The sequence below is a fragment of the Neofelis nebulosa genome, chromosome 2, assembly GCF_028018385.1.
Source record: "Neofelis nebulosa isolate mNeoNeb1 chromosome 2, mNeoNeb1.pri, whole genome shotgun sequence".
In the NCBI taxonomy this organism is placed as follows: Eukaryota; Metazoa; Chordata; class Mammalia; order Carnivora; family Felidae; genus Neofelis; species Neofelis nebulosa.
Genome location: NC_080783.1, coordinates 96,905,133 through 96,925,078, shown reverse-complemented (window position 1 = coordinate 96,925,078; position 19,946 = coordinate 96,905,133). Strand labels below are relative to the sequence as shown.

Genomic DNA, 19,946 nt, shown 5'->3' with positions numbered 1-19,946 from the left:
TATTTATTTTGGGGGGCAGAAAGATAGGGAGAGAGAGAATCCCAAGCAGTTTCCACACTGTCAGCACAGAGTCCCATGTGGGGCTTGATCTCAGGAACTGTGAGATCATACCCTGAGCCGAGATGAGGAGCTGTATACTTAACTGACTGAGTCACCCAGGCGCCCTGAGAACTATTTTTAAAGAGAATCTACCAAATTTCTTCCTGCTATGGGGGTGCCTGGGTGGCTTTGTTGGTTAAAATTGATCTCAACTCAGGTCTTGATCTCAGGGTTGTGAGTTCAAGACCAGCATTGGACTCCACACTAGGCATAAAGCCTACTTAGAAAAAAAAAAATTCATCTTGCTATGTTGCTGAGAATGCTTACACACATGTAAGCTGGGACTGCTGGGATGTCAACACTTTGAGAGAAGCCTTTGCCTGTGTAGGCGGAGTGAAACATCCTCCTGTAAGTTCCCATATGCTTGACCTCTCTTTCTGCCAGAGTTGCATCCCCTACTGGCTGCAGAATTTGTGAGGCCCCGTGTTCAGAAATCATTTAAGAGTTTTACAGCAATTTAAACATGGGGCGGTTCTCAATTGATTTTGCAATGTCTGCTCATCAACAGTGTTTGGTTGTGGCAACTGGGAGGTGCTACTGGCATCTAGTGGGTAGAGTCCAGAGATGCCGCTGAACCTTCTATGATGCACAGGACAGCCCCCCACATCAGCTCCCCACATCACAGAATGATCCACTGTAAAATGTGAATAGCATTGGGGCACCTGGGTGGCTCAGCCGGTTAAGCTACTGACTTCGGCTCAGGTCATGTTCTCACGGTCCGTGAGTTTGAGCCACTCATCCGGGTCTGTGCTGACAGTTCAGAGCCTGGAGGCTGCTTCAGATTCCGTGTCTTCCTCTTTCCCTTTCTCTCTCTCTCTCTGTCCCTGCTTTGCTTACGCTCTGTCTCTCTCTCTCTCAAAAATAAATAAACATTAAAAAAATAAAATGTCAATAGCATTGAAGCTGAGAAACCCTGTACTCACACCAAAACCCATGTTTCCCAAACATAAGACACTTCATCTTATTTTATTTATTTATACTTTATTAGTAAATACTATAATGTATTTATTATTCTTCTTAAATGGACTTTAAATTGATGTGCACCTTAAATGTTTCTGCCCATGAAGCCAAGTGTTTGATGTGTCATAAATTTTTTTCTGACACACATTAAAAATAAATATAAAATTATTAAAAAAACATGTTTGGGTACCACCAAAAATCATCTCACCTACTACTTGTGGTCTGGGGGAACCAAAATTTAGACCCATTTCACTTCTCTTGTAGTTTTCTTTATCTTTTCAGAACAAAAGAATAAAATATATCAAATCAGCGTGTTGCCCCAGTACGGCAAGGTGCTAGCCACATTTTGGCTTCTGTTGGAGAAAGTCATCAAGGGGACATGACCTTCAGTTGACCCCTGAGCTGGAGGTGGGCAATCGGAGGCTCATCACCCCCTCCCCTGTCCTTGCAATGTATATTCCAAACACTGTACTGGCACTAGGAGTCTGCTTCAGGGATGCAGCGTTGAGAGAGCAAAGTGCTGTTAAGACCATCTGGACGATATACTACTGACCTCCGTTTTGGGTTGTGTGTAATATAAACTTGTAAGATTCTGGCAGGCAGGTGCAGAGATCCACTTGCCTTGCAGGGCCCAGGGCAGGCCTTGTAAGTTCCCTTGCTTATTACCCCCACCACCCACCCATCTGGAGACATCTGCCTCCTTCTTTGGTCTCTCCTTGCCCTCTGTATAGGGGGGTCCAGTTTTGACCCCCCCCACCCCCCAGCCCCCAGGTAGCTCTTAAGGTTCCCAACCAACAGCTTCTGTGTCATCTCTTTTTTCTCAAGGCTAACAGTTGCTAAGAAACATTTTTGAAACCCTAAAAGTCACCAGATGAGGACTATTAACAATCAACGCCTTCGGCCACAACACAGTCTAATTTGTGGAGTTGCGTATAGATGGACGCAGGCTCCAAGTCTTGGTGAACAAACCCCCTTTGTAACATCGCTCCTTCCCCTTAATTGTTGGGGAGTATGGTTGCAGGCTCCTTGCTAATTGTGCTGCAGACTGACATAGTTAAGCCTAGAGCAAACAAGATTCTTCCTTTGATATTAAAAGTGCCTGTGTTGTAAATACTAATGTCATCATCTCTTTCATAGAAAGCACTTTCCTGAAGAGCTGCGTTTTAATTTCAACACATTTACATGAATTCATTTGAGTAGTGGTGGGGGTGGTCTTTGATGATGATTTTACATCTTCTATGAATTTGACAGGTGTTTCAATTAGGAAGTAAATAACCACCCACACACACACACACACACACACACACACACACACACACACGGCGCACCCCTCCCTGCCAGAAACCCTGAGAGAAATGCTTTCTCAACCACATGTCCTAAATGGGGACATGTTTGCAATAATCACACATCTATTAGGAAGCAGTGACTCTATTTACTGAGTTGACATACCCAGAGGAAAGTGGCTTTCTTCCTTCAAAGAGTAATATGACCCTGATTCTCCCCTTTTTGTACATATTTTTCAAAGGCTTGGGAAACAGGTATGGGCAATATTCCAGGCCGGAACAACAAGGGAATTTGGTTTGGTTAAAGTTCACAGGGCTAGCAGGTTTAAAGTTTGGGATCTGGCAAATAAGCCATGAAGGGTCGGTCTATCGGGTTGGCTTCTTTCCAAAACAGGCTCCCTGCACTCTCCTTGTGACAAACAGGGGACAGTCTCTTAATTAAAGCCAGGAACAGCAGGCAGAGTGAGTCTCCTCTGAGGACCGGACTCAAATGTTCTGGTGACAAGCAATATTTTACAGAGATTGGAGACCGATTCTAAAATGGACTTTTCTGTCTAGAGTTTGTCTCTCTTCATGAAGGTGTTTTCTGTCTCTCTTTTTTAAAATCAAATTTAGAAGTGTCCGAACACCCCCAACTCTTGAGGGAAGGTGTCTGTGACCTATTCTTCTACCAGGTCCTTGCCCTAGGCTCCCAGCTCTGATGCTTGCTGGGAGGTGCCTCGGTGGGGTGCAGTGGGGGTGGCCAGGCAGGAAAACAGAGGTCAAGAGTCTGGCATTCTGCACCCAGCCTTGGCTTTCCCATTTGTTGACCATGTGACCTTGGGACAAAGCCCTTAACCTCTCTGAGCCTCAGCTTCTTGGACCTTGGCAGGCGTGCTGGAACAGTCCTTTCAGGTTCTGATTTAGTGCCTAGATTTAGTGCTTAGACCAATCCCTCTGTGCGGTCCCGACAGCAGAAACTCCATTGTCAGTTCTCCCTTGGTTTCACACCAAGGTCTTGGATAAGAGCTTAATAAGTTAAACAAAACAGCCTATAAATAGTTTTTGAGTGTCTCTCATGCTTCTGGCTGCTGTAGGTGCTGGGAGATGCTGCAGGAGTCAAGGCCCCTTTCTGCCCTGGAATTTACCATTCAATGTGTGGAGACGGGCACAGACCAAATATATAATGTAATGTCAAACGGACAGGGAGTCTAAGGGCCTATTTTAGGAAGGCACTACCTGCAGTGGTTAGAACACAGACCTAAGAGTCACTTTTCTTGGGTCAAATGCCAACTGTGTAGCATCCCTTGCTGTGCTACTGTGGGCAACTGGTTTAACTGCTTTGGGCCTCAGTCTCTCCCTCTGTTGTATGGGCCTGATAGTATTACCTAGAGATAGAGTTAAATGAGATCAGTCACTCCAGTGGTTTAGCAACTATTCCCAGATTGTCTGTGAGATGCCAGGCACTGCTTTGAGCATCTGTGAGGAGGTGATTTTAGAAAAGATAAGCTTAGTGGGTATGTTGTAAGCATCAAATAAATGTCAGCTATCATGAGCTCTCACATACCAATGCTTGTGTTTGTAGAGGCTCACACAGTGGTGGTGGGTGTGGGTCGACAGACATCCACACTACCTTATTTTGGAAATCTCATTCCGATGGCTCTGATGCATTTAGACTAAACAATCTCACACCTTGCCCAGGTGGTTTGGGACATAATACAGCCCGCAATTCAATGAATCTCCCAGGGCTGGCATACTTCTGGATATGCTGGGTCAGTGTCGGCCTGGTTCATTTTTTGCTGGAAAGGGTCATTCTATGCTAGTGTTTCAGAAGACAGGAGGTGACATTCTTTGAAGAGAAGGCACAATTAATTCTCCAAGCTCCCTGTCATTTTGAGAAAACTTGCCATAGAGTCCAATAACCGCCTCCCCAACCATGCTTTTTCAGTTAAAGAGAACCCACTATGTCATTTTCTATGTGACCCAACTTTTTGATGCTTTGAAAATGAAAATGACCCGAGAAGCCCCTAACCGAAGCCCAATGGAGGGGCTGGGGTTGTGGAGATATCATTTCCCTGCAAACCGCCCAGCTGACTGCAAAGTGTATACTTAATTAATGCATTTAAAAACAAAACAAAACAAAACGCAGGGGCGTGTGGAGATCTAAATTCGGTGTAGCAGCTTTGGTGCAAATCCTGTTTTGGGGGCTATTGGAGTCAAATTCAAGCAGAGAAAAGAAGTGGTAGGCATGAGAGAGGGCTGACGGATGGCTGGAATCGGCTGAGTGGAGAGGGCAGATTTGGAAATGCTGACGGGCGACGACCTGAGGCTGAAAGCTGAGGAAACAAGGCCGGGCTGCGCCACATCCGGTGAGGATGTCTGGGGGGCTCCGTGAGCACAGGGGCCAGCCGTCTCCGGAGACCCACGCGCGGGCTCCAGGCGCGGGAGGGTGGCTGAAGCTAGGTGTCCAGGCCTTGCGCTGCACCGATCTGGGCGCGCAGAGGCGGCGCGGCGGTGTGCCCTCCTGTGGAACGCAAGGAACGCTGCCGCGAGGTCGTAAAGGGACAGAAGTGGCAGGTCCTGGGGCCTGGGAGAGTCCCAAGGAAAGACTTTCCGGCACTTGGGACGTGCCCCTGCCTGGGCCTGGTCTACTGCCTCTCCCTACCCCCTGCGCTTCTTGACTTCAGTTCCTCCCACGGCCCTCTCCCGGGGGTGCTTATCCCGGGGCCAGTGGCTTGCCACCCCGCCTTCCCAGCACAGCCTCGGTCCTCCGCCAAGTCCCGGGGAGTAGAACCATCCCGGACGCGCGCGCCTGACTAGAGGGCGCAGTCGGGAGAAGGGAAGGGCGAGGCGAGACGGCCCCGGGCACTATGGAGGGGCGATCCTGATCAGACTGTGTCCCAGTCTGCCTTGGAGTGGAAGCCACTTAGTCGGTCCCTACCTAACCCCGCCGAGTCCCCCCTTCCCTGGAGGTCAGACTCGAGACGCAGCTCCTGCGCACTCACGCCTGAAAAAGCCACGGGCAGAGCCCGCCTCTTCGCCCGGAACAGGTCTGAGCCGCGACTCCCTCCCGGAGAGGGCGCGGGAGGTCCCGCAGCCATCCTCCACCTGCTGGGAAACCCGAGCGGTGCCTTCAGCCCCAGTGGCTGCCTAAGCTCCCTCCTCCCCGCCCGCTAGCGTAGCTCAGCTCCGCACGCCCCCCAATTCGCTCCCGCTAGCCCTCCTGAGTCACCTCTTCCGCGCCCCCACCCCTCTGGAGCTCGCGCCCTTTCAACCCCCTCCCCCCTCCCCCTCGTCCCCCTCCCCCTTTCCTCCTGCCTTCCCTTCATCCCACAAGCGTTGCTTGGCTCTCTCCAGGGCACTAGGCGAGCTGGAGAGGTGAGGGATAGGGATCCTCAGAGCGGGCGCAGAGCGGCTAGTCCGGAGCCTCCCGCCTAGGCGAGGCGCTGACAGATCGACTCTCCGCTGCTCTCCGCCCCCCACCCCGCCCCGCCTCTCCCCGCCTCTTCCCGCCTCTCCCCGTAGCCCGCCGGACCCACACCCAGCCCTTGTCCCTACTCATCCTCCCCGCGCCCGGCTGGGCGCGCTCCTCCCCGCCCGGCCCCTCCCCCTCGGCGCGCAACGCGCGGCGGGCGGGAGGCGAAAGCTGGCTCAGCCTAGTGCAGTGACCGCCCACCGCTGAGCGGCCCGCGCAGCTCCCTGCCTGTCCGGCCCGCGGCGGCTCGAAGCCCCCGTCAGCAGCCTCGGCAGCTTCGGCCGCACCTCAAGAGGCGGCTGCAGCGGCTCTGGCGGCGGCCGAGCGACCGAGCCCAGGCTGGGAGACATGATTTCGTCACGTCCCACGGCTTCTCCTCGGCTGCTTCCTCCCCGAGCTGTGCACCCGCGTGTGCCCGGCGCAGGAGCGAGTGGGGCACGGGCAGCTGGCGCAGCTGGAGGCGTGGGGGGGGGCAGCTGCTCCGGGGCCACCTCGGGAGAGGCCGGCGAGGACCCGGGGGTCTCGGACAAGCCACCTACCAGAGCGTCCACGCCGGACTTCTACCGGGGCTACTTCGATGTCATGGGGCAGTGGGACCAGCGGTTCACTCGGGCGACTTCATCTTCTGCTGCGGGACTTGTGACTTCCGGTTCTGCTGTACATTTAAGAAGCGGCGACTGAGCCAGAGCACCTGCACCAACTACGACACTCCGCTGTGGCTCAACACCCGCAAGGCCCCGCGCGCAAGGACGACTCCCCACACCACCCCACGAAGGACAAGACCACCCTGATCCTTTACATCATCTGCTGGTGGGACGTCATGGTGCTTGTCGGCATCTTCACCAAGCGGGGGCTGTAGAAAGCGCACCGGCTGCAAAGGGAGCACGTGTCCAGGTGGGCTGCAACCCCTCCCCCCTCCCCTCCAGGCGCCGCTCTCCCTCCTCTTCCCTCTCCACCTTTGCCTGCGCAATGGCGCTTCCCCCACCCCCCGTATCTCCGCTGGAGGAGGTCGCCCAGGAAGCCAACTTGGGCTCCCAGCTCGGAGAGGGGGCGCTGGGCTCCGCACAGGTGTGGACTCGAGCGCGTGTGTGTATGTGGGGGTGGTCTCTGCCCTCCTCCTTCACCCTCTCGCCGCCCCCTCCCGCCTAGGATTGAAGCGGATCTGAGACACACACACAGCCCGGAAGCCCACGGCCCCGGAGTCTTGGGTTTTGGCGAAGGGTCGACCCCTCGTATTCCAGTTGCTAGGTTCTAGGTAAACAGGGCAGGTGGGCCCAAAGGGAAGGGCGGCCTGTGTAAGGGAGGGAAGGAGTGTGTGCCGCCTGCAACTCGTAAGGCTCGCGAAGAAGAGGCGAGGGAGGTAGAGAGAGAGAGAGGGGAGGGCGAGAACAAAAGCCTTGCCTGGAGCGGCCGCCTCTCTCTCCCTGAGCTGCCAGGTCCCTGGAATTGGGACCTTGGTTGCCTTCCTGTCTTTCCTGACTCCTCCCTGCTTTCCGCTGGCGCCACTTCTCCCAGCTGGGGGTCAGGGCCTCCACCTCGCCCCTTGCAGGGTTGGCCCGGACTCCATGGGCGGGAGCCCCCCTGATTCCTCAACTTTCCAGTTTGCTTTATTCATTATGCAAGTCCCAGCGGGAGCGAGTTGCAGCAGATGGGAGAAGGCATTTGGGGATTAATGGAGCGATTTGCCTTTTGCTTTTTTTTTTTTTTTTTACGTTTATTTATTATTGAGAGACAGAGACAGAGCATGAGCAGGGGAGGGGCATAGAGAGGGGGAGACACAGAATCCGAGGCAGGTTCCAGGCTCTGAGCTGTCAGCACAGAGCCCCCACGCGGGGCTCGAACTCAAAAACCGCGAGATCATGACCGGAGCCCAAGTCGGTTGTTCAACCAACTGAGCCACCCAGGCGCCCCTGCCTTTTGCTTTTTAAAAAAGTGTCTGAATTGATTCGCACGACCCAGTAACTTTGGAGGCAGAGGACGCAGCCACAGGGAAGCAGCCCCCAGACGCGTCGCAGGCCAGGGTTGGCGTGAGGTCTGGGCGGGCGGGGTTGGCGAGCGACTGGCGGTCTTGGAACAGGTGGATGGCTGGGTGCTAGCTAGCTCGATCTGGCCGAGTGTGGGCAGCGGGGTCGCCATGTGTCCCCCTACCCTCCCTACACACAGACACATACCCTCCCCACACCTCTGGCGGGGGCCCATGTGTGCTCGTGTGGATGGATGCACGAGCTACGTGCGCCTGCCTAAAAAATCTGAACAGAGACCCACCCAAAACAGGCGAAGCAACATTACCACCTCACTAGTCATTATTTTCTACTTATACGCAGAGTATCCGATGATTCCCCCCCCCCCCCCCCAGAGGGGAGGGATTTGGGGCAAGAGGTGAGGAAAGTCCTCTTGGTTTGGGTCAGCAGGGAGGTGTGGGTGGATGTTGGGGTCTTGAAGCACAAAAGTTAGCTTCAGGGGACTCAGGATACTCTGACCAACTGAGAGAATAACACGCTGGCCCCGCCCACCTCCTGCACCCTCAACATGCCCTGTCGCCAGCCCCACAGGCCAGTTTCACTTCCCCGCAGTCCCCACCAGTCCCTGTAGCTTCCCAGGGTCTGTGTTAAGATGAAGGAAGAGTACCACAGGACTGCGGCAGGGGACGGGTGTCGCCTTGGTAGGGAGAGAGTCCCCCAGGGATAGGTAGGCTCCCTTGCAGATTCGTTTTAATTCCTCTGCTAAAGTATATCCCCTGAGCCTTTCTTGCAAACCAGCGTTTCCAGGAGCCCTCCTGGGTGTTTGGGTGGGGGGTGGAGGAGGGTAGGAAAGGTGGGAAGGTTCGAGTGGAGTTAAGGGTGGGTGGCTCCCTTTGGCCTGTCGCGGGGTGGGGGCGGGGGGGGGGGGAGGTGATGTGTGATCTTCAGGCTCTGTGTGATCTGGGCATTCCTGTTGAGACAGCGCTCCACCGCTGACCTCACGGCCCAGGAGGGACTCATGTTCGTGTCCTGCCACCTTGAAGCTCTGTCTGGAGAAAAAGAATCCCCCAGGGGTTGCAGCCACTTCTGCAGGGACCACAAAGGGCTGCTTGGGGGTGGAATCTCGGGGCACCCAGTCCTCTGATAACAGAGCCTGGACACAAGACTCTCCCTGGGCACAGTTTGGGAATTCTAGAATGCGGTGGAAGTACATTCTCTTGAAGAGAAAGGATAGTTGGTTTTTATTGGCAGTTTCCCCGGTGTGGTTTTTTACCCCAGCTGCTGTTTAGCACCTGGAGTGCTTTAAAAAACAAAAACAAACAAACAAACAAACAAACAAAAAAACGTGTTGCTAGGGGCCCCGCCCTAGGCAATTTAGATCAGAATCTCTAGGGTTGCTGAGTCTGTATACTTCTGTAAAGCTCTCTAGGCTTTCCTGTGTGTAGCCAGTTACTATTACGGAAATGGAAGGAACATTTGTCAAGCACAGCACTAGAGGTAGGTGTGTGTGTGTGTGTGTGTGTGTGTGTGTGTGTGTGTGTGTGTACTCGCATGTGTGGGTGTGTAAACGCTCCTTTAGTGTGCATGACTGCCTTAGGAGACAGGTGCTGTCAGTTCCCACTTACAGAAGAGAAAATCATGGCTCAAGCTTCTCCAATGTCACACAGTTAGTTATAAAACTGCAGTCCCCAGCCCCCTGATTTCAACTGTGTTTCCAGTTTGAGTGAGCAATGGGTGGGGGTGGGGGGCTTCCTAGAACACACATTCTTGTGTTCTGTCCGGAAAGGGAATGATTCCGGGTCAGTAAAGGTCTGGGATGAGCCCCAGAAATCCGCATGTAACAGCCTCCTCGAATTGCTCCTCAAAAGTGGCCTACACATTTAAGGAAGACTGTTCTTGAGTTTGGGACTATTTTACAGTCTTGGAGATGGATGCATTAATCCAGTGCCACTCTCTTATTTGCATTTGGTTGTGTGTTTTCTGCACGTATTTCTGCTTGTGTATTTGTGGTGCTGGGGGCTGCCCCAGGGACTGTCCAAATGCATGTTGCACTGTGTATGCAGTTAATCATTTCAAGTCTCAGCCACAGGTCAGGCTGGGTGGCATATACCCAGCCACCTGAGAGCTCCTGGGTGAAATTAACATCTAGGCCACAGCCTCTTAATTTGTCTTGGGCTGTGCGGGTCACTGAGATGAAGGGTTCATTCTCATTTCATCGGAAAGCACCCCCACATCACCAACTGCTTCTGGTGACCCATGCACTTGTGGTATCCCAGAAGAGGCCTCTGTGATGTCAGTTTTCAGACCCAGAGTCCTAGGCATGTCGGCTGCTCCTTTCTGGGCTGACTGGGACCTGAAAACAAGAGAAAGTCGCTAATTCCAGGAGCTGTGGGGGTCTTGCCCACCTATCTGAAGAACTTTAGAGGCCCTCATTCACCAGCTACAGCAGCCTTACATCCAGCAACTATGTATTGGAACAAGTGACTGCAAACAGTGGCGAGCTGTGGTTACCCATCCACGCAGACATGTTTTGTTTGGTCTGCAAGGTATTGCTATTTATGTATTCTTTTTAAAAATTTTTTTAATGTTTATTTTTGAGAGAGAGAGAGCATGAGCAGGAGAGGGGCAGAGAGAAAGAGAGAAGGAGACACAGAATCCAAAACAGACTCCAGGCTCTGAGCTGTCAGCACAGAGCCCAACACAGGGGGTCGAATCCAGGAATGCTGGGATCATGACCTAGGTGGAAGTCGGATGCCCAACCGACTGAACCACCCAGACGCCCCTATTTATGTATTCTTATTTTTAGTTTCTCTCTCTTTCTCTCTCTCTCTTTTCTTACTGTGAAACATTTTACACATACAAAAGAAAAACTTAAAAGAAGGACAGGAATGTCTTCAGGGTTTGTCACTCCCGGTACGACTGCCATTGGGGCCGGCTCATTCTCAGCTGTGGGGGGCTGTTCTGTGCGTTGTAGGGTGTCTGGCAGCCTGCTTCAACTCCCCCCACTAGGCGCCAGTGGCAGCTCCCTTACAACCCAGCTGTGACAGTTAAAAAAAAAAAGGTCCTCAGTCATAGCCACATGTCTTCCGGGGGTAGAATCACCCCCAGTTGCGAGTTACAGATCTAGACCACACAATTACTAGTATTTTGTCATATCTGCTTTAACACACTCTATATTTTCATTTTCTCTCTCCCTTTCTCCCTCCATTTCTTTTTCCTCTGTTTCTTGGTGGAAACATTTGAAAAGAAATTGCAGATGTGGCACTTCATCCCTCAATCCTTCAGTGTGGATCGTCTAAGAACAAGGACATTCTCCCACATGACACAATCCCAGGATCACACTCAAGAAGAAGGACAGAAACTCTGTAATACCATCAAATAGCCAATCATGGTAACATTTTCCTGGTCATGCCAGAAATGTCCTCTGGAGCTTGGACTGCCAAACTCAGATCCAGTCAAGGCTCACTGCATCTGGGCTGTAAAATGTCTTCAGTGTCTGTTATATATTGTGTTTTAAAACCAACTTAGAACCAAGGAGATTTCACATAGAAATCCCGATTTCTGACTTCTCTTGAGAAATTGGTAGAACCGACAACACCGGACGTGCATTTTCACAGGGAAGCTGTTGGTTGCCACCCAGTGGTGACTTCCCTCCTTAGGAAGCTCTCAGGTTCACCTCTGTCTCCACCCCCAACCCAGTTCACTTAGTGCTGGTCCCTGCAGGCCTGGAGATGCGGTCAGGCCGACCTCAAGTCAGATGTCTGGAGATTCCATCCAGCCTGGCCACTTAAGAGTTGTATGGCCTTGCGAAAGTGACTTCACCTCTCTTTTAGGTTCTTGACTGTAAAATGAGACCATGGCGATCCCTATGTCCTAGGTTTGTGTGAGGGTTTCACTGAGACTGGGCTTAGGAGGCCCTTAGCACAGGACCTCTTTATGGTCACTGCTCTGCAAATTTTACCCCTTTGCCATGACCCTTATTATTGGAATTTTCTACCCCTTACCTGCCAGAGGGGTAAATGTTGTAGTCTCAAACTCGGTTCCTAGCCCTCACTCTGTTATATCTTTTTAGCTATGTGATATTGGTCAAGGCTCCTAACTCCTTCAGATATAAGCAGCGGAAGGTGACAGGTTCAGAATAGGAGAGAAGGCCCAGGTATGGCCACATTGAATGCCTTGCAAAGTGTTGGCCTGGGTGATATTAAAGAACTCTTGTCTAGCCTGCTATTTTGCCGTGAGCTTGGGTATAAATTCTCATTTAATTTCAGGCCCTGCCCCAGTGAAGCAGGCGTTAGGACGTGTGCCTTTGAAGAGGCACAGATTGCTTTCCATGAGGATGAACAAGGCCCTGGGAAGTGGAGGAGTCAGACTGCCAACCCAGACAGTCTGAGGCCAGAGCACAGGTCCTTGACCACTAGGCTGCATGGCCTTTGAGCGGACATGTGCAGGATTTCCGTGCTCTCAGATCACCTAGAAGTGCTTGCAGTTCTGCAAATGGCAACATGTGCCAGGGGGGCCAGATCAAGAAGACACTGTAAGATCAAGACCAGGAGTGTTTCCTGCATCTGCCCCTGGCAGGACCAGCACCCTTGGAGGAGGCATTGATGAGAAATGACCTTGGGGGCAGGAATGCCTGTTTGAAGCTCCATACACTTGAGGCCAGTAGGGAACACATGCCATTATTTTGCCCACCTTCAAACAGAATCAGAAATCCAAGTGGCACATTACACAGCACAGTGTCCTGGGTGCTTTTCAAACACACTTCAGAAGAGCTGGAGTCCCTTTTAAAGAAGTGGCATCAAGGGATAAATGTCTTCCCTTCTTTTGCCTTTTCTCTCTTCCTCCTGTTTCCCCTTTTTCCTGCATGTCTGTGGTTACCCTGTGGCTTTGACCAGCTCCCCAGCTTGGAGAAACCCTTGCAGGCACATCTCCTTGCCCATGGAGTAGTCTCTTTATATTCTTTTTCATGGCAGGTTACTTCTCTTTGGGCAATGGAGTCCTTGCATTTTAGTAGTCACCTTCAGTGGGGTATACTTTATACATTAAAAGGCACACATTTTAAGTGTGGTTTGAGGAGCTTTGCCTGTACCTGTGTAACCAGCGCTCCAGAAAGTTACCTCATTCCCACAACCCTTGCGTTCTTGAAAGACTAAAAGATGCTTCTGGTACAACAGGAAATGCTCCAGAATCCTAGTCAAGTGTTTAAATGTCAGGACACAGTTTAGACCACGGGACTCCTGGAACCTTGGAAGCAAGATGAGGAGGTTCTGAGCTCTGTTTGGGAATGTTGGGGTCTTTTATTTGCTCGCCGTAATTGGAAAATGAAGGAACACCGTGTTCTCTTTTTGTTCCTCAAATGTATCAAGCTCATTGCTACCTTGGAGCTGTTGTGTTGGCTTGGCTTGAATTCTCCTCCATCAGACCTCACATGCTGGCTCCCTCGCCATTGAGGTCTCCGCTCCAATGTCGCCTTCTCCGAGAAGTCATCTCTGACGGATGACCCAGGCTCAGTTACCACTGCCCCCCACCCACCCCCTCCAGCCCATTGCTTGGTGTTCCTTGCTTCATTTCACATGATAGTCTAAAATTAACTTATTAATTCCCTGGTTTGCTACTTGATTATCTGTCTGTTTGCATTACTGTCCACAGTGAGGAGTGCAGGGACACTCCACAAATCTCTTCTTTTGTATCCTCAGTGCCTGGAACAGTATCTGGCACAGAGGAATTCTGGTTTCTGACATCCCAGTTTACAAAAGAAAGTACCTCCTCTTTTATTCATTCATTCATTCATTCACCCATTCACCTATTCATTTAATAGGTATTTATGGAGCACCTATGGCATACCTAGCACTGTTTTGAGAGCTAGAAGAGAATAGTGACAGTGCAGACACAATTCCTGCGCTCAAAGAACTAACAGTCAAATGGCCCAAGACAAGTAACACACAAGTACATATAGAAGGAAATTGACACTAAATTGAACCTTATGAAATTGCCAATATTCCATCATCCTTGACCACACAAATGGCAATGTGTGAACCTAATTTTTCTGAACTGGGACAAGGGATATCAAGGAAAAGTATAGTTTCTTTAGTAAGGTACCTGTATTAGTTAGGGTTCCCCAGAGAAAGAGGACTATATTTATATATACATATATACAGTTGAAGGCTGTCAGACAGGAAAATTCCCCTTTACTCAGGAGAGGGTCGGCCTTTTGGTCTGTGCATGCTTTCAACTGATTAGACGAGGCCCACCCAAATGATGGAGGGCAATCTACTCAGTCTGTTGAATGTCAATGTTCATTTCATCCAAACACACATTCTCAGATGCATCCAGGATGACCTTTGACCAAATATTTGGGCACCCTGTGGCCCAGTGAAGTGGACACTTAAAAGTTACCATTATAGTTCTTTTAGGAACTTAGTATTCAGGGTGTGTCCTTTGGAGCAGCCTCATTTTCATGACCTGGGAGCATAACAACAAATTTTAAACTGAGCTGTAGGTGCAGTAAATATTGTAAAATTTATTGGTAAGCACGATGACATCGTGCAATCATTAGCTAATGTCAAAGCGTGATGTATGTTGAGGATGAAACTTAGCATTAATAAACAGTCCATATTTTGAATATTTTTCATGAGAGTTTTGATTATTCTTGGCTGACTTTGCTTTGATCTGAATAGAACATCATTGTTTTTAACCTTGTGACAAGCTAGCTGTTCAAGAGATGGGGAGAGTCAACGCAATTGTTTTCTTGTGCTTCCTCTATCAGTATTTTCTTGAGTCTGTAGTTTTGTTATGGCAGGGGGTGGGGGTAGTGGTTTAAGCCATGTGCCTGCTTAGTGATGGTTAGCCTCACTAACCCTAGATAATGAATCTGCATATCTCCTTTAGGGGGGCACATAGCTGTAATATGGGCAACATACCCCACCGATGGTGCCACTGCCAGTCATCGTTCTTGGTCTGAGCTTCCTGATTGTCACTGTCTGACGCAGGCATTTCAAGTGAGGGTGCCAGCATCCATACATATATTGCGTTGATTCCCCACTTTGACGACTAAAGACCGTACGCAGGAGTTCTCGGATTTCCTGCCCCTATGCCGAATCATTTTATGTGGTCTGTAGAGTGAGTGGACTCTACTTTGAAGACTGCTTTTCCAGGATATGGAGGCCTCTTAAGAACTCTCATCTCCATTACATGCCCTGGGAAGGGCTGCCTTGGGGAAAAGCATCCTTGGCTTTTCAGGAATTTCAGCACTCTGGAGAAGCCCAGGGGATCTGCAGATAGTAGTGCTGACCAAGTTCATGGTAGCTGTCCTGGTAACTTACTATGCGAACCTCTTGAAAGCCTGAATAACATGGAATTATGGGGGGGGGGGGGGGGACTCCTTAGAGAAACTGGTGAAAGCTATGGCCTCTTGCTTGAGAAAAATGCACAAATTTTCCACTCAACTCCCGAGGGGTCCAGGGACCCCCTGAAACTCATGATGAAGAACCTGTTTAGAAGTGAAAAAGGCAAATCAGGTTTGGAGGGCCTGCTTTACCTCAAACATTCCCTTTCCTGCAGCCTCCTTGAGTTTCAGACTATGCTTACAGCACAGAGTGAGGAAGGAGGCTGAACTCCGATTTCAGAGACCCTCAGTTTTGTATGTCAGTCCCTGCATTGATGCACCAGGTGAACTTGAACAGTTTTTTAGCTCCATAAAATGGGTAGGTTTTCCTCACCTTAAATGCTCCCTTCCTTATTGGCTATCCTCCAGCTTCATTGGCCTTTTGGCTTATACCTTAAATGTCTGAACTCTTTCCTGCCCCAGGGCCTTTGTACTTGCTGTTCCCTCTGCCAGGAAGGTTCTTTCCATCATCTTTATATGACTTACTCCTTCTTACCGTTCAGGGCTCAGCTCAAATGTCAACTCCTCAGGAAAGCTTTTCCTGATCACCTTGTGTGTGTGTGTGTCTCTCAGTTTATTTAGAATTTTAGAAAAGTATACAATTCATTGATTTTTGGCATATTCACAAAGTTGAGCAACTATCACTACTATCTGATTCCAGAACATTTTCATGGTTGAAAGTCTGTATACATTCCAGAACCACTCCCCAGTCCTCCCTGTCTCCAGCCCCTGGCCACCACTGGTCTACTTTGTATCTCTGTGGATTAGCCTATTCTGAACACTTGATGGAAATAGAATCACGTACCCTGTGGCTTTTTGGGTCCTTTGCAGGAGCCTCAAGTTTCCAGGTTCCATCCATGTTGTAGCAGGTGTCAATGCTTCCTTCCTTTTCATGGCCAAATCATACTCCACTGCATATTACACATTCTGTGTGTCCATTCATTAGCTGATTTGGGTTGTTTCCACTTTTGGGCTGTTGCAAATAAGGCTGCTATGTGCTGGTGTGGCTTGATCATGTTACACTTTTTCAAATTTATTTAATATGCATATATTTTTTATCCTGTCCCCTAGAATACAAGCTCCAGGAAGACAGTGATCTTGTGCATCTTGCACACTGGCTGTGTTCCCAGAGCTTTGACTAGTGCCTGGCACATAGTAGGCATTGAATGTTTGTTGAGTGAATGAATGAATGATTGGGAGCTGTTGTTATTCTCTTGTGTCTTGGCATACTCCTCTAATTCTTGCGGGACTCTTGCTGTGTTATCTGTATTTCACATCTGACACTTCTCACCAGCTGTGGTTTTTGGGCCATTGTCTCATTGCCCCCTGAGCAACCACTCAGTCCCCAAGCTTGGAGCCTCTGTGAGCCTAGCACAGGCTCAGACTTGAACGTGCACTTGAAAACACAGGTAGCTAACTCTGGAGTTTCTGAATCAGTAGGTCTGGGTGGATGTGAAAATTTGCCTTTTAACGTGCTCCCAGGTGATGCTATTGCCGTTGGTTGGGAGACATTATTTGAGAATTGGTGCTATTGGGGGGGGGGTAAATTGCAGCAGGCAGGGTGGCCTCACTCAAACAGCTCCCCTTCCTTCTCTGTCTCCCTTGATGTGGATTCAGAGGGTTCTAGTTTGTTAAGAGCATCTGGATGTATCCTAAACCATGGCAGTATCACTTGTGAGTGTGTACCCTGAGAAGCTCTCCCTGGTCCAAGAGGAGGCATGGATGAGGATGCCTATTGCTGTGTTGTGTTCAGAGGCAGGGAGGTGGTGACCATGTAGGTGTCCATAATTGGGGAACTGGATAAGCAGGGCTGATATTCTTCTACTTCACCATGAAACTACTGGGTAAAGGAGATTCACAGTTAGAACTTTGGCTAGCTCTCATGTCGTGCAAAGAGGAAGAAACAGAATGAGATTTGTGGTCAAAACACTACTCATGTCAACGATACACACCTATGCAATTATACCTACAATAGTATATATCATTCAAGGATAGTCCTGTCTCGGTAAAGACATGGTGGAGTGTAGGTGAAGAGAAAGAAATGTGGTGGTGAGGTCTGACCTTAGATGTGATATCTGCTTGACACTTACCTGTGTTCTGCGCTCTGTGCAAACACTGAACTGCTTTACTAAGGTTACATCTAATTGTGAAGGTCACTGTTCTGGGTGAATTGTGTACCCCCGCCCCATAACAAAAAATTTTTTAAAGTCCTGGTCTTTTTTTTTTTTTTTTTTTTTTAATTTTTTTTTTTTTTTAACGTTTTTATTTATTTTTGAGACAGAGAGAGAGATAGAGCATGAACGGGGGAGGAGCAGAGAGAGAGGGAGACACAGAATCGGAAGCAGGCTCCAGGCTCCGGGCCATCAGCCCAGAGCCCGACGCGGGGCTCGAACTCACGGACCGCGAGATCGTGACCTGGCTGAAGTCGGACGCTTAACCGACTGCGCCACCCAGGCGCCCCAAAGTCCTGGTCTTTTTTAGTGATCCTCAGAAAGTGGTCCTCAGAATGTGACGTTGTTTAGAAATAGGATTTTGCGGATGTCATGATTTGAGATGAGGTTATCCTGGAGGAGGGTGCACCCCTAACCCAGTATGACTCGTGTCCTTAAAAGCAGGTCTTCATGGGAAGACAGAGCCTCCAGGAGACACATCAGGTGAAGATGGAGGAAGAGTGAGGCAGCTGCGAGCTAGCAAATGCCAGAGATTTCCACCAGAAATCCACCAGAAGCCAGGAAGAGGGAAGGGAGGAGTCCCCTAACGTCTTGGTTTTGGACTTCTGGCCTCCGGAACTGTGAGACAGTACATTTCCATGGTTTGAAGCCACTTAGTTTGGGGTACTTTGTTACAGCAGCTGGGAGAAACTAATACAGTCACTTAACACCTCTCAACTTATTTTCTTGTCAAATAATAGTAAAAAGAATATTGACCCTTGGATGAATGTCAAGGAGATGAAACATGATGATAAAACACAGTTGGTGACTCAGGTTGTAACCTTGCCCTCCATCCCAGCTACTGATTAAGAGGGGCACCAACCTGGGGCGGGGGGGGGTGTGTGTGGATGGATCATGCCAAATCCTCCCTAACTACAGGAAACCCAATGCACTCAGTGTACAGAGCTGTGAAAACAGACTCTTGTTCAAAGCCCTGTACAACTGGCTGTGTGACTTTGAGCAGGTTAATTCACCTCTCTGAGCCTTGGTCTGCTCATCTGCAAAGAAGGGGTAATAAACCTCATAAAGTGTTTGTAAGCTACTTAGTTGAATTAAGGCTTGTAACGTGATCGGCATGGTGCCCCGCTTATGGTAAGCACTCCATGAATGTTATTTGTGGTTAATGGTGGGCCATTGCTGTACATGGAGTGTGGTATCGGGCGTTAGCTATGAGGGGGGACTGAGTTTATGGGGTGCAGACACATTACGTGTATTTGTCATTAAATCTCCACAGCTCTGCAGGGTGGGTGATACTGCTATCTGTGGGTGATACACATCTATTGTGAGAAACGTGTGGATTGTTTTGCATGAAGTCCTTATGTAATCTGTAGTTGCAGTGATCTTTGGTAACTTCCTGCTGTCTTTTTCTCCCTCCCACCTCTAACGAGCATGCAACTCCGTGGAATAAGGGGCCTTGTCCTCATAAGCACAGTGCTCAGAACACAACAGGTGCCAATCATTGTGTTTGGAATGAACAGATTTAAATTCTTTCTCCTTTCAGGGCCCTTGCAGATGTCATGAGGCCACAGGGCCACTGCAACACTGACCCCATGGAGAGGGACCTCAACATTGTGGTTCATGTCCAGCATTATGAAAACATGGATACCAGAACTCCCATAAATAATCTTCATAAGTATAGCAGTGCAGTCTGTTTCCAGCCCCACTTGGTGACCCAGGCAGTGGTCACGTGTCCAGATTTCATGGGGTGTGTTTGGGTTCATTAAGAGCTTTTCTGTTTGTTGACTAGTTAGAAGTTTTCTTTCATCTCTCCGGGATGTTTGGCATCATCAGATTTCCCTTGGTTGGTGTCTCTGTTAAAGATTGATCCATTTGGTTGGCTTCTTATGGTTGGTTCTTCTGTTAACTAATGGCCCTCTTGGTTGGTTCATCATGGGTACTTAGTTAACTAATGGGTTACTTGGTTGTTTCATTTTACATAGTTAATCTGTTTGGCAATAACCCATTTTGTTGGTTCATCTTGATCGGGAAATCAGTTAACCAACAGTCCATTTGCTTATTTGTCTGCTTCCTGAGGTGGACCAGTTATGACCTTTAATCTTCATGCTGTTGTCAATGAACAGATAGTAGTTCAGAAGAATTTGATCTCTTTTTCATAAAAATAGAGTTTCATAAAAATAATCCCAAGCTACTCTGTGTGAGTATGCACGCATGCACATACACATGCGTTTGTGTGTGGGGTGTTGAGTTGTTTGGGGTGCTTATTCCTTGCTATTATGTTTTCAGGTTACCCCCACATTAAAGTAATGTGGAGGGCTTCATTAACAATAACACAAGCCAGACAGTTTAAAGGATGCATTTAGTTGTGGCTGGAGGTTCTTAAAAACATGGTACATTTTATAATCTGGGTGGCCTTTGCTGAAGCCCCATTACAAGAGCTGCATTGGTATCTTATTTGCTGAATCATCGTTTTGGACTGTTTGGCTGCAAATTTTTATGCTGGCTGGGTAGAGGAATAAATCGGCGGTATTAGACACAGGTGATGTGGATTCTCCGATTCTGCACTGTGATAATTTTTCATAGCCTTGGAAATGTTGCCACATATTTATCAAGTCAATGTTTACATGGTTTGGAAAT

At 49.3% G+C, this 19,946-nt stretch overlaps 1 pseudogene; it reads left to right on the top strand.

Annotated features, from left to right (window-relative positions):
* Positions 1–6,148: 6,148 nt before the first annotated feature.
* LOC131490575 (protein shisa-9-like) lies at positions 6,149–19,462 on the top strand (annotated as a pseudogene).
* Positions 19,463–19,946: the final 484 nt, after the last annotated feature.